Source organism: Gopherus flavomarginatus, chromosome 8 (genome assembly GCF_025201925.1).
Source record: "Gopherus flavomarginatus isolate rGopFla2 chromosome 8, rGopFla2.mat.asm, whole genome shotgun sequence".
Taxonomy (NCBI): Eukaryota; Metazoa; Chordata; order Testudines; family Testudinidae; genus Gopherus; species Gopherus flavomarginatus.
Genome location: NC_066624.1, coordinates 18,490,724 through 18,505,161, shown reverse-complemented (window position 1 = coordinate 18,505,161; position 14,438 = coordinate 18,490,724). Strand labels below are relative to the sequence as shown.

The window sequence follows — 14,438 nt, the reverse complement described above, 5'->3', positions numbered from 1 at the left end:
GCTCCCAGTGGCCGCGGTTCACCATTCCCGGCCAATGGGAACTGAGGGAAGCGGTGGCAAATACTGAAGTTAGTTATCTAAGGCACGGACATGTCTAAAAGTGACCACTGTCTTTCCAAAGCACTGGTATGAACTGCAGCAGTAAATGTATATACATTTCCTGAGACCAAGGATAATGCAATGATAATGGAACAGCGGGCAAGGTGGGTAAAAAATGATTACTTTTAAGAGCAAAAAAAAAATTGGATTTTTTTATTTAAATTAACAATAGGTTTTTTGTTTTTTTTGTTTTTTAAAGAAAATCAAATTAATTTAACTTTAAATTGACAACCTATGTTAAGGCCTAGCCTTCTTATAATATATTAATATGATTTAAATTAAATAAAAATGTGACATTAAGTAGAACGCATTTTCTGCCAAGTTTTAAATAAAGTCAGATTACTCAGCTGGTGAAAGTTGTTGTAAGATGAGGCCCTGAAACATAAACCCTTGTTATCAGAGGCCTGGTATGAGGCCTGAACCAAAGGAATGGTCAAGTCTTTGTTAACATAAAGCAAAGTTAGGCTGTGAGCCAGAGCCAGGCCCTGCTGCCAAAAGTTGGCAAGAAGAAGGCTGCTAATTGGATGTATACACATATCTAAAGGGTATCAAGCACTAAAGGATAAACATGGACCAGGATGGCACCAGAACTGTCCGGTACAAACATATTCCACAGAAATAATGAGGAACAGGCTGACCCATCCTAAAAGACAGGGTCAGACGGATAATATGACAGATAGACTTGTTTGTTCGAACCAACATGTAGTAGGAGAGAGGCAGCACCCCAACACACAGAGGGGTTGTACCTCGATATGTCAGGAGTGACGTGTAACTTGTTTGTACCCATGTATAAGAATGGATCCCTGAGTGGATGTCTTTGTCTGGCCTAGGGGGCAGTGGAGAATCCCGTCACTGACTGAGCTGGTCCATTGTCAGGGAGCACATACGTACTAGCAGAACTACAGACATCTGATCTGGGGAGCTAGAGACTGTTTCATTTGGCAATAAACCTGGCCGGGTGCCTTTGTACCTTAATCGGAGTCTGTAGTCATTGGGCGGTTTGCTCGAGACCTGCTGTGCCAGCTATCTGCACAGAGCTGGGACAGCACACAGGGAGAACATACACATGCACACAGCCAACTTATCAACATTGAACAGAGCAGAGCACCACACCGGTGACATCTGACAACAGAAGTCACTGACAAGTCACCTAGGACCTGAATCTCTAAACCAGCTTTTGACATAAGTAGCCTATTCTGCAGGTGTAATAACAGTATTTTCATCTCAGTTTATTCTGAGAATTAATTCAGTTCAGTTAATTAATAAAACAATTGGGAGTTGAAAAAAGCAGGAAACCTTGTTTTCTCTGTTCCAATCTCTGAATAAAAACTAGGTATGAGAGGATGACATCTACTAGTTCTAAAGTCATCATCCCCTGGTGCTGGAATTCAAATCCACTTAATCAAATATTTTGCATCAGCAAATCTTAACCAGGATATAAAGTGATTAATACTGCTAGTGGAAAGGAGAATCGCATTTTATCGCCCAGTGCCTTCTGGTGCAACACACACAATCACCAAACTAGCCAAGAAAGATCTAGATATAATTTGGACTGAAAAATAATTCAGCTTCATTACTTTGCCCTCGTGAATAGAAAGCATCAGTAGAAAATCTCTTATATTTGGTTAAAAGAAGGATCCAATGAATTATTCTGTTGCCAGGCCAGTACTCCAAATATCAAATTACTCTATGCCAGGAACTCAAAGTGAAATATCAGGTATATTCAGCAAACATACCTCTCTGCAGTGCTGCAGGACATGCCTGGTATATGCACTTGGCAGATGTTCAATTTAATTACTACTAGACCATGTCCAAGCAACAGCAACAGTGGGAAGGTTAAGTAACACAATACGGTGAACTGTAGCATTAGAGTCTGAAAGTGAAACTTTAACCAGACAGCTATTGATACAGTGAATATTTGGATTCCAATGCAGGTTTTTAACAGGGTAACATACACTGGATTATTCACTCACCCAAGTTATTTGCTTCATTCATTCGATCAAGTGAAACAGTCCCAGTTACTGTTTGAAGCATTAAAAATCTCATCCTAGTCAGCAGACAGAATGTTTGTGGTTTCAAAGTACAAAAAAGGTATCAATTAAATTTAACTGAAAGGGCCTCAAGACATTTACTTACCAAGAGACCTCAAAACCAAATCAGAATTTCTTGCATTCAAAAAGCAAATCATTTCACTTCATTAGCTTAATGAGCAAGTTAATCCAACGGCTGCATAGGAACAGTCCAATAACTGATGCTTTCTGTGCAGAGGCAAAAAAAGGAGCATACTTCTTAAATATATTCCCGCATATCAGTTGCGTGGCATATAGCCCCTGTAGCAGGGGGGACACTCTCTCTCTCTCACACACACACACACACACACACACACACGAAGGATTAGGCAGATTCTGCTTTGAATTAAGCTTTTCAAAATGGGTTTAGTGGCTGCATTAACCTATTGTCTGTACTGCAAAGATATTCATGTTGCACAAGGGAAATATTAAAATACTAAACTAGCTCCGTGGCCTTTTATAGACTCTAGGACTGGAAGGGACCTCGAGAGGTCATCGAGTCCAGTCCCCTGCCCTCATGGCAGGACCAAATACTGTCTGGACCATCCCTAATAGACATTTTTCTAACCTACTCTTAAATATCTCCAGAGATGGAGATTCCACAACTTCCCTAGGCAATCTATTCCAGTGTTCAACTACCCTGACAGTTAGGAACTTTTTCCTAATGTCCAACCTAAATCTCCCTTGCTGCAGTTTAAGCCCATTGCTTCTTGTTCTATCACTGGAGGCTAAGGTGAACAAGTTTTCTCCCTCCTCCTGATGATACCCTCTTAGATACCTGAAAACTGCTATCATGTCCCCTCTCAGTCTTCTCTTTTCCAAACTAAACAAACCCAATTCCTTCAGCCTTCCTTCATAGGTCATGTTCTCAAGACCTTTAATCATTCTTGTTGCTCTTCTCTGGACCCTCTCCAATTTCTCCACATCTTTCTTGAAATGCGGTGCCCAGAACTGGACACAATACTCCAGTTGAGGCCTAACCAGCGCAGAGTAAAGCAGAAGAATTACTTCTCGTGTCTTGTTTACAACACACCTGTTAATGCATCCCAGAATCACATTTGCTTTTTTTGCAACAGTATCACACTGTTGACTCATATTAAGCTTGTGGTCTACTATGATCCCTAGATCTCTTTCTGCCATACTCCTTCCTAGACAGTCTCTTCCCATTCTGTATGTGTGAAACTGATTGTTCCTTCCTAAGTGGAGCACTTTGCATTTATCTTTATTGAACTTCATCCTGTTTACCTCAGACCATTTCTCCAATTTGTCCAGATCATTTTGAATTTTGACCTTGTCCTCCAAAGCAGTTGCAATCCCTCCCAGTTTGGTATCGTCCGCAAACTTAATAAGCGTACTTTCTATGCCAACATCTAAATCGTTGATGAAGATATTGAATAGAGCCGTTCCCAAAACAGACCCCTGCGGAACCCCACTTGTTATACCTTTCCAGCAGGATTGGGAGCCATTAATAACTACTCTCTGAGTATGGTTATCCAGCCAGTTATGCACCCACCTTATAGTAGCCCCATCTAAATTGTACTTTCCTAGTTTATCTATAAGAATATCATGCGAGACCGTATCAAATGCCTTACTAAAGTCTAGGTATATCACATCCACCGCTTCTCCCTTATCCACAAGGCTCGTTATCCTATCAAAGAATGTTATCAGATTAGTTTGACACGATTTGTTCTTTACAAATCCATGCTGGCTATTCCCTATTACCTTACCACCTTCCAAGTGTTCGCAGATAATTTCTTTAATTACCTGCTCCATTATCTTCCTGGCACAGAAGTTAAACTAACTGGTCTGTAGTTTCCTGGGTTGTTTTTATTTCCCTTTTTATAAATGGGCACTATATTTGCCCCCTTCCAGTCTTCTGGAATCTCCCCATCTCCCATGATTTCCCAAAGATAATAGCTAGAGGCTCAGATACCTCCTCTGTTAACTCCTTGAGTATTCTAGGATGCATTTCATCAGGCCCTTATGACTTGCAGGCATCTAACTTTTCTAAGTGATTTTTTACTTGCTCTTTTTTTATTTTATCTTCTAAACCTACCCTCTTCCAGTAAGCATTCACTATACTAGACATTCTTTCAGACTTCTCAGTGAAGACCGAAACAAAGAAGTCATTAAGCATCTCTGCCATTTCCAAGTCTCCCGTTATTGTTTCCCCCTCCTCACTGAGCAGTGGGCCTACCCTGTCCTTGGTCTTCCTCTTGCTTCTAATGTATTGATAAAAAGTCTTCTTGTTTCCCGTTATTCCCATAGCTAGTTTGAGCTAATTTTGTGCCTTTGCCTTTCTAATCTTGCCTCTGCATTCCTGTGTTATTTGCCTATATTCGTCTCGAGCATATTAAAATCAATATGGTGCAACATGGCAAAGGCATTAGGTTAGAGCCTGAGCACCTGCCAAGGAGCTGGATTTGTAGTAGGGGGATTGGAGGATGGATTTAACCTCATTCCCTCTTGAGCAGCTAACCACTTCACACCTTGTAAGAATGTTCCCCTAACAAAACAAAGAAAATGCCTCAGAGAACTAAAAGGCTCTAGTCTGAAAATCTGCCAACTTGAAAAAATATTCAGTTTGTGCCAAGCCAGTTACCTCAGCACCCATTTAGTGTCTTCCCCTTCTGCAGGTGAGAAAGACAGACATCGCCACTATCACCACCACAAAGAACTGACAGCAAATCTGACCTACATCAAACAAATCTCCAAAAAGCTCCAGGGCCAGGGTGACAGAGTGGGAGCAGCCACTGAAATAAGGTAGTTCTATCCCATCCATATTATCAATATGCCAGAATCAAGCAGGGATGATGCAAGGATCCGTTATGCGAGGTATAATGCAAAGATACTCAAAGGACATACTTGAATATTCTATGCATGATCCTTATATCCTAGTATGAATGGATGGATGATCCTTACATTTTTACCAGTGTGGGTATTTTTTCTTTCACTTGCTAAGGTTCCAGCTAATCAAACTACTAGTATTAGATTACACACTATGTTTGGTATGCAGATAGCAGTTATTTCCAATATTATAGGATGTATATTTTGCTTGTTCTCACATTAACTCATATGTGTTAAAAAGGTGACATTTCTTCAAAGGTATCAACTCACTGGTGAAATGCTAATATGATTTTTTTAATGTACGGGGTTGGCAATATTGCTGACTTCAGTGAGACTTGAGGGTACTCATCACCTTATAGGGAATCGTCTTTCTCCAGCCTCATAAGAAGCCTGTTAAATAAAACACATGTTTAATTTGCATGCAGGTCTCACCTAATGGGGATAGTGAATTGATGTTTTGACCCCTGGGATAACTTCCCAAATGACAGAAGCTAACAATCCTCTAAAGCAGTGGTCCCCAACCTTTTTGTGGCCAGTAGCACATTCATGTTTTCAGACGTGTGTGGCGGGCGCCAACATTTTTTCAAGGCTCATTTTGTATTTGTACATTAAATAATACAAAAAACATCACATTTAATATAACATAATATATTAATCCAGAGAGGAGAGAGAAGCTGGAGAGAAGCTGCGAGGACAGAGAACACCGCAGCCTGCAATTCTCTGTCCCTGGCAGGCGCGGGGCCATGGCTTGTCTCCCCTGCTGGGCACTAGGAGGGCCCCGTGCCTGCTGGGAACAGAGAACACTGTGCTCGCAGCCTGAATTCTCTGTCCCCGACAGGGGCTAGGCCACGGCTTCTCTCCCCTGCTGAGCACTAGGCAGGCACACATAAATGCCTCAGCGAGTACCATGGCGCCCGCGGGCACCACATTGGGGACCACTGCTGTCATAAACAGATAGTTAAGAGCTAATGTCTCTTTTACCTGTAAAGGGTTAACAAACAGGGAACCAAACACATGACCAGGGGACCAATCAGGAGACAAGATACTTTCAAATCTCGGTGGAGGGAAGCCTTTGTTTGTGTTTTTTGGGTTTTGCTTTGCTCTCTCTGGGCTCTGAGAGTGACCACACGTACCTACAGGTTCTCTAATCTTCTATTCCAAATTTTGTGAGTATAAAGGTAGAAAGGCGGTATAGTCTTTTTATTTGTTTTCCTTTATTTGCAATGTGTAGTTTGCGGGAAGTATTTTAAATTGTATTTTGCTCGGGGGGAGGCTTCTTTCTAGTTTCTATAAGCTGACAGACCCTGTAACTTTTTACCATCTAAATTGCAGAGATAAACTTTTACTTTTTTTTCCTCTCTTTTTATTAAAAGCTTTGCTTTAAGACCTGTCTGATTTTTTTCTCCTAGTTAAGGCTCAAAGGAACTGAGTCTGTGTACACCAGGGAATTGGTGGGGAGAAGGGAAAGAGAGCAGAGGGGAGAAGGGAAAAGTGAATTTCCTCTTTATTTTAGATTCACGGAGTTTGAATCTGGATTGCCTTTGGGTGAAGGGAAAAGAGGAGGGGGAAGATATCATTCCTCTCTGTGTGGTGATTCAAGGAGCTTGAATCACGGTGATCTCCTAGTGAACCCAGGGTGGGAAAGATCTGGGAGGAAGAAAAGAGAAGGGGGAATCCCTTTGTTTAGATTCACGGAGCTTGAATCTGTATATCTCTCCAGGAGCCCAGGGAGGGAACACCTGGAGGGGTGGATGGGGAAGGGAAATGGTTTATTCCCCTTTGTTGTGAGACTCAAGGAATTTGGGTCTTGGGGTCCCCAGGGACGGTTTTGGGGGAGACCAGAGTTTATCAGGCACTCTACCCTAAGTCCTGATTGGTGGCAGCACTACAGGATTGTTATAACCTTAGTCCCAGATTTGGACCTTAGCGTCCAAAATATGGGGGTTAGCATGAAAACCTCCAAGCTTAGCCACCAGCCTGGTCCTGGTACCTGCTGCCACCACCCAAAAAATTAGAGTGTTTTGGGGCACTCTGGTCCCTCTGAAAAACCTTCCCTGGGGACCCCAAGACCCAAATCCCTTGAGTCTCACAACAAAGGGAAATAATCCTTTTTCCCTTCCCCCCTCCAGGTGCTCCTGGAGAGATACACAGACACAAGCTCTGTGAAACTACACAGAGAGACTCCCCCTCTCTGTTCCCAATCCTGAAAACAAAAAGTACTTTCCTATTCCCCCAGAGGGAATGCAAAATCAGGCTAGCAATCCAACACACAGATCTCCCCTTGACTTCTTCCTCCCACCAATTCCCTGGTGAGTACAGACTCAATTTCCCTGAAGTAAAGAAAAACTCCAACAGGTCTTAAAAGAAAGCTTTATATAAAAAGAAAGAAAAATACATCCAAATGTCTCTCTGTATTAAGATGATACAATACAGGGTCAATTGCTTAAAAGAATATTGAATAAACAGCCTTATTCAAAAAGAATACAAATCAAAGCACTCCAGCACTTATATTCATGCAAATACCAAAGAAAAGAAACCATAGAACTTACTATCTGATCTTTTTGTTCTTACACTTAGAAACAGAAGACTAGAAAGTAGAAAGTACTTCTCCAGAGCTCAGAGGAAGCAGGCAGACTCACAAAAGACTTAGACACTCAATTCCCTCCACCCAAAGTTGAAAAAATTCAGTTTCCTGATTGGTCCTCTGGTCAGGTGCTTCAGGTGAAAGAGACATTAACCCTTAGCTATCTGTTTATGACAAGGATCTAAGCTGGTAATTAAGCTTAGGGGAATTCATGCTAGTACCCATATTTTGGATGCTAAGGTTCAGAATTGGGAATTATACTATGACAACTGCTCTAAAGAACATTTTGTCAACAACTACTGGCCACCGATCGGATGGTACAACCTTGTGAGTTTAACTGTCACCCACAAGATATTCCAAAGCTTGCAGAGAGTATTTCTTATTTTGTTATTTTAAAGAAGGACTCGGTATTCTGTGCTGATTAGTGTTGTCACAGCCATACAGTTCACACATTAACAGTTTAATATGGTTGGTTAAAATAGTAGAAGCCCAATCATTCATGAAAGATTAGAGAAAACATCAGAGAAAAGGGAAAGGACAGTAGAATTTAGACAGGAATATGTACAAATATTAAACTTCTTTTACATGCATGTTATCTACGTGAGAGGTCAAAATGGCTCACTTCGGTCAATTGGGTTAATTTCTACTTCGATTAGTTATGCACGGTCTGTATTTTAATTTACCAATAAAGCATACTAAACCATATAATTAGACACCAAGACCCTGACCCTGCAAGCAGTTATACAAGCCAATAGAATTACTCATGTGTTCAAAGCTAAGCATGTGAGTACAGGCTTGCAGCACTGGGGCTATAATCACTGAGCTAGTAATCACTGTTTACTTAAGAGGGATGAATCACACTTTCACAGTAGTGTCTTTTGAAGAGCCATTTTTAAAGCAAGCAACAGACAGAGACATAAGAACATAAGAATGGCCCTACTGGGTCAGAACACAGGCCAATCTAGCCAAGTATCCTGTCTTCTGAGAGCGGACAGTGCCAGGTGCCCCAGAGGGAATGAACAGAACAGGTAATCATCAAGTGATCCATCCCCTGTTGCTCATTCCAGACCCTTCTGGCAAACAGAGGCTAGGGACACCATTCCTGCCCATCCTGGCTAATAGCCATTGATGGACCTATCCTCCATGAATTTATCTAGTTCTTTTTTGAATCCTGTTATGGTCTTCACTTTTGTTTGGTGTTTCCCTTAATCTTAAAAAACAACAAACAAATAATAATAATAATACAAGTGTGTGGTTGCACTTTGTCTATGGGAAACAATTGTCAAAAGAAAAACAGGCCACCAACTGGACCAGCCATTTCCTACTGTGGCACACACTGCAGAAAGATCCAATTACTTAAAAGTATGTGAAACGTTGTAACATGGCTCTCTGTAGGATGGCCAACTTCCACCAGAGAAGAACAAGAAATGTCATCTAGTGAAACAATTCCGTCACTCTAGCAATTACAAAGATTGATCTCCCAGCCTGGGCATATAGATCTATTAGAAAATACATTCACTGAAATAGAGGCAAGTAAAGTAGTATTTTCTTAAGTAAATACAGAAGAGAACAGAATGTCCTGATTCTGGTTTTCAGGTCAGCTCTTCAGCAGGAGACAGACCTGCAGGGCTTTATGGGGGTTACTGAGCTCTTTGATATTTTTAGCTTTGCAAGTCTTTTTGTTGGGACTGACCTTTTAAAGCAATGTGTATGTGACCTGCATTTTTGGGAAGGTGGGGAGGGGATTTACCTAGAATGCCCAATATGAACATTTTAAAATAATGGATGTAAAACACATGTTTAGACACATTATTTATTTACAAGTCTCCTGTCATTACATACTTCTATAGCATCTTTCACCCAAGCATCCAAAGTGCTTAACAGAGTAAGCTTCACAGCCTCCTGGGAGAGAGCTGGGATAGTGTATAGGCAGCCACGTGTCAGATTTCTAAAGAAAGGTATCATAGGATTGGTTTTAAAATTGTAACTGTCAGCATAAGTACCCTCGGCTTGCTATCCACTCACTCTTCTGAAAATATCTAGTTTATACTGGATATCCTCAAAGGTTTAAAGACAGGCATTTATGTACCCACTCCCATACTAGCAGTATAGTTCACTGCCATAATCACTCACATACCAGCAACTTGATACCTATCCTTACAGCAGGCAACAGCTCCATGGTACAGCAGAATAAACCGAGACACAACGTAAATGACTTGTTCAGTGTCCTACTGAATCAGTGACACAGCCAGGAATGGAACCCAACATCAAATTCCCTCTTCTAACCACTACAGCCTGTCAAGATTAGGCAGACCAGTCTGACATTAACACCTGTGCTAGCTAACAGTCTAGATGCCTAGTGCGGACGAGGCAGTACATTTTAAAAGGTGTTAATCTGGTCAAATTAACATTTAGGCTCCACACATGCCCCTAGACTTTTACTCAATCAACTAAGCACATATTCGAGTCAATGTGTCTGGTCCACAGAACGCTTTCAAAACGTATTTGCTAGCATGCACTAATGCCACCCCCTTTTATCCAAGTCTAGTCAAGCTGTTACCCAGTAACTCATTGTTTGCATGTACAAAGCACTAGGCCTAGTCTACACTACGCGTTTATACAGATTTTAGCAGCGTTAAACCGATTTAACGCTGCACCCATCCACACAACGAGGCCCTTTATATCGATATAAAGGGCTCTTTAAACCAGTTTCTGTACTTCTCCCCGACGAGAGGAGTAGTGCTGAAATCGGTATTACCATATCGGATTAGCCTCAGTGTGGCGGCAAATCGACGGTATTGGCCTCCGGGTGGTATCCCACAGTGCACCACCGTGACCACTTTGGATAGCAATCTGAACTCAGATGCACTAGCCAGGTAGATAGGAAAAGGCCCACGAATTTTTGAATTTCATTTCCTGTTTGGCCAGCGTGGAGCTCTGATCAGCACAGGTGACCACACAGAGCTCATCAGCACAGGTAACAATGCAGTCTCCTGAGAATTGAAAAAGAGCTCCAGCATGGACCACACGGGAGGTACTGGATCTGATCGCTATATGGGGAGAGGATTCTGTGCTAACAGAACTCCGTTCCAAAAGACGAAATGAAAAAAATTTGAAAAAATTTCCAAGGCCAGGGCACACCAGGGACTCAGTGCAGTGCAGAGTGAAAGTTAAGGAGCTCAGACAAGCCTACCAGAAAACCAGAGAAGCAAACAGAAGGTCCGGGTCAGGGCCGAAAACATGCCGCTTCTACGCTGAGCTGCATGCAATTCTAGGGGGGTCCGCCACCACTACCCCACCCCTGTCCGTGGAGGTGGTAATCTCAGCCATGGCTGAGGATTCTGTGGACAGGGAAGATGAGGAGGAGAATGAGGAGGACAAGCTTGCAGGGGCACACAGCACTCCGTTCTCCCCAACAACCAGGAACTTTTTCTCACTCAGACGGAATTACCCTCCCAGCCCTCCCAAGCCACTAGCCCAGACAATGAAGCCATGGAAGCGACTTCTGGTGAGTGTACCTTTGTAAATATAAAACATGGTTTAAAAGCAAGCGTTTTTTAATGATTGATTTGCCCTGAGGACTTGGGATGCATTCGCTGCCAGTACAGTTATTGGAAAAGTTTGTTAACATGTCTGGGGATGGAGCGGAAATCCTCCAGGGACATCTCCATGAAGCTCTCCTGGAGGTACTCCAAAAGCCTTTGCAGAAGGTTTCTGGGAAAGGCAGCCTTATTCCGTCCACCATGGTAGGACACTTGACCACGCCATGCATGTAGCAAGTAGTCTGCTTTCACTGCATGACAAAGCCTAGCTGCATATGGTCCCGGTGATTGCTGGCATTCAAGCAACATCCTTCCTTTATCTCGCTGTGTTATCCTCAGGAGAGTGGTATCATTCATGGTAACCTGGTTGAAATTCAGGAATTTAATTAAGGGGACAGAGATGGCCATTCCTACTGGGCTGTTTGCCTGCTGCTTAAAAGAAATCCTTCCTTGCAGGTAGCCAAACGGGGGGAGGGGAGGGGGGCAATGGTGCTGAGCTTTTTTGCGTTTGGCTAGCAGGAATCTTCCCTGCTACCAGCCACGGGGGGGCGAGGGGGGGAAGGGGGGTGATTAACAGTGATCTTCCATGATACCAGCCACGCGGTGGGGGGAGGGGTAAAGCGATCATCCCAGAGAATTGGATGGGGGGGGTGGTTTCTGCTGCTGCATGTTAACAGGAAAGAAGCAGCACTGAATGGGCTTTGCTTGGTATTTGGGAAAGGAGGGCACTGTGTATATGAAGGCTGCAGAAGCCGAAAGACAATGGCTTACCATGGCCGCATGCAAGCTGAATTCTGATGCCTGGACCTGCGTCTGTGAGATCTCTTAACACTAGAGCCGCAGGCACTCAATATTAAGATGCAAAATGCGACCTTGTAGTGAAATCACATGTGCTATGTAAGGTGAATAGTGTTGTTCACCGTGAAAGAGTAAAAGCATTGTTCTGTAAATGTATCTTTTTAAATACTTCACTCCCTTTTTTCCCTCCCTCATGCAGCTGCAAATTTTTAAAGCCTCCCTACTCCATCCTGAAGGCTCTCTCAGATAAGGCGGCAGAAAAAAAGACACAAGACGAAATGTTCTCAGAAATCATGGAAGTGACCCGCAATGAAAGAGCTCACCTGAATGAGTGGAAGAACGTGGTAGCGAATTACAGTAAAGATGCCAGTGAATGTGAGGACAGGAGGGACCAAATGTGGGGATAGGAGGGACGCTCGAGATGAGAGGTGGCAGCAGGAAGATCAGCGGTGGTGGGATGCAACACTGGGGCTGCTGCGTGATCAAACTGACATCCTCCGACGTCTGGTGGAGCTTCAGGAAGAGCAGCAGGGACACAGAGTGCCGCTGCAGCCCCTGTGTAACCACCTTCACCCCTCACCATGTTCCATATCTTCCTCACCCAGATGTGTAAGAACGCGTGGGGGAAGGCTTCGTGCACCCGCCCACTCCACCCCCGTGGACAGTCCAACCAAAAGGCTGTCATTACTTTGAAATTTTTTAGTGGCCTTTTCCTTCCCTCCTATCCTCCTCCCGAACCACACCCGGGCTACCTTGTCAGTTCTCTCCCTCTTTTTATAACGACTTTTTAATAAAGAATACATGATTTTTAAACGATAGTGACTTTATTTCCTTAAGCAAGCTGTAATCAAAGTGGGAGGGTGGGTTGCTTACAGGGAATGAGTCAATCAAGGAGGGGAGTTCATCAAGGGGAAACACACACAACAGTCACATTGTACCCTGGCCCATGATGAAACTCGTTTTCAAAGCTTCTCTGATGCACACTGCTTCGTGGTGTGCTCTTCTAATCGCCCTGGTGTCTGGCTGCGCGTAATCAGCGGCCAGGTGATTTGCCTCAGCCTCCCACCCCGCCATAAAGGTCTCCCCCTTACTCTCACACAGATTGTGGAGCACACAGCACGCAGCAATAACAATGGGGACACTGGTTTGGCTGAGGTCTGAGCGAGTCAGTAATGTGTGCCAGCGCGCCTTTAAATGGCCAAATGTACATTCTACCACCATTCTGCACTTGCTCAGCCTGTAGTTGAACAGCTCCTGACCACTGTCCAGGCTGCCTGTGTATGGCTTCATGAGCCATGGCGTCATGAGCCATGGCGTCAAGGGGTAGGCTGGGTCACCCAGGATAACTACAGGCATTTCAACATCCCCAACTGTTATTTTCTGGTCTGGGAAGTAATTCCCTTGCTGCAGCCGTTTAAACAGAGTAGTGCTCCTGAAGACGCGAGCATCATGAACCCTTCCTGGCCATCCCACGTGGATGTTGGTGAAACGTCCCTTGTGATCCACCAGTGCTTGCAGCACCATGGAAAAGTACCCCTTGCGATTTACATACTGGGTGCCCTGGTGCTCCGGTGCCAAGATAGGGATATGGGTTCCATCTATCGTCCCCCCACAGTTAGGGAATCCCATTGCAGCAAAGCCATCCACTATGACCTGCACGTTTCCCAGAGTCACCACCTTTCATAGCAGCAGCTTAATGATTGCTTTGGCTACTTGCATCACAGCAGCCCCCACAGTAGATTTTCCCACTCCAAATTGATTCCCGACTGACCGGTAGCTGTCTGGCGTTAAAAGCTTCCAGAGGGCTATTGCCACTCGCTTCTCAACTGTGAAGGCTGCTCTCATGTTGGTATTATGGCATTTCAGGGCAGGGGAAAGCAAGTCACAAAGTTCCATGAAAGTGCCCTTATGCATGTGAAAGTTTCACAGCCACTGCGAATCGTCCCAAACCTGCAAAACTATGCGGTCCCACCAGTCTGTGCTTGTTTCCTGGGTCCAAAATTGGCGTTCAATGGCTAGAACCTGCCCCATTACCAGCATGATCTCCAAAGCGCAGGGGCCCAAGATCTGACATAATTCTGTGTCCATGTCCTCATCACTCTCGTCACCGTTCTGCCATAGCCGCCTCCTCCTCGCCTGACTTTGCAGGTCCTGGTTCAGCACAGACTGCACGAGAATGCACAAGGTGTTTACAACGTCCACGATTGCGATCTTGATCTGAGCAGGGTCCATGCTTGCTGTGCAATTGGCGTTTGCACAGTTCACCCAGGAAAAAGGCACGAAACGGTTGTCTGCTGCTTTCACGGAGCGAGGGGTGAGGCTGTACCCAGAACCACCCGCGACAATGTTTTTTTGCCCCTTCAGGCACTGGTATCTCAACCCAGAATTCCAAGGGGCAGGGAAGACTGCAGGAACTATGGGATAGCTACGGGATAGCTACCCACAGTGCAACGCTCCGGAAATCGACACTAGCCCTGGTACATGGACGCACACGGCCGA

General features: G+C 44.1%; 1 protein-coding gene across 1 annotated transcript in view; it reads right to left on the bottom strand.

The window, feature by feature from the left end:
- The window catches only part of TMEM164 (transmembrane protein 164), a 100,535-nt gene that overhangs the window by 42,502 nt on the left and 43,595 nt on the right, over nt 1-14,438 (bottom strand). The gene's annotated exons all lie outside the window — the stretch shown is intronic.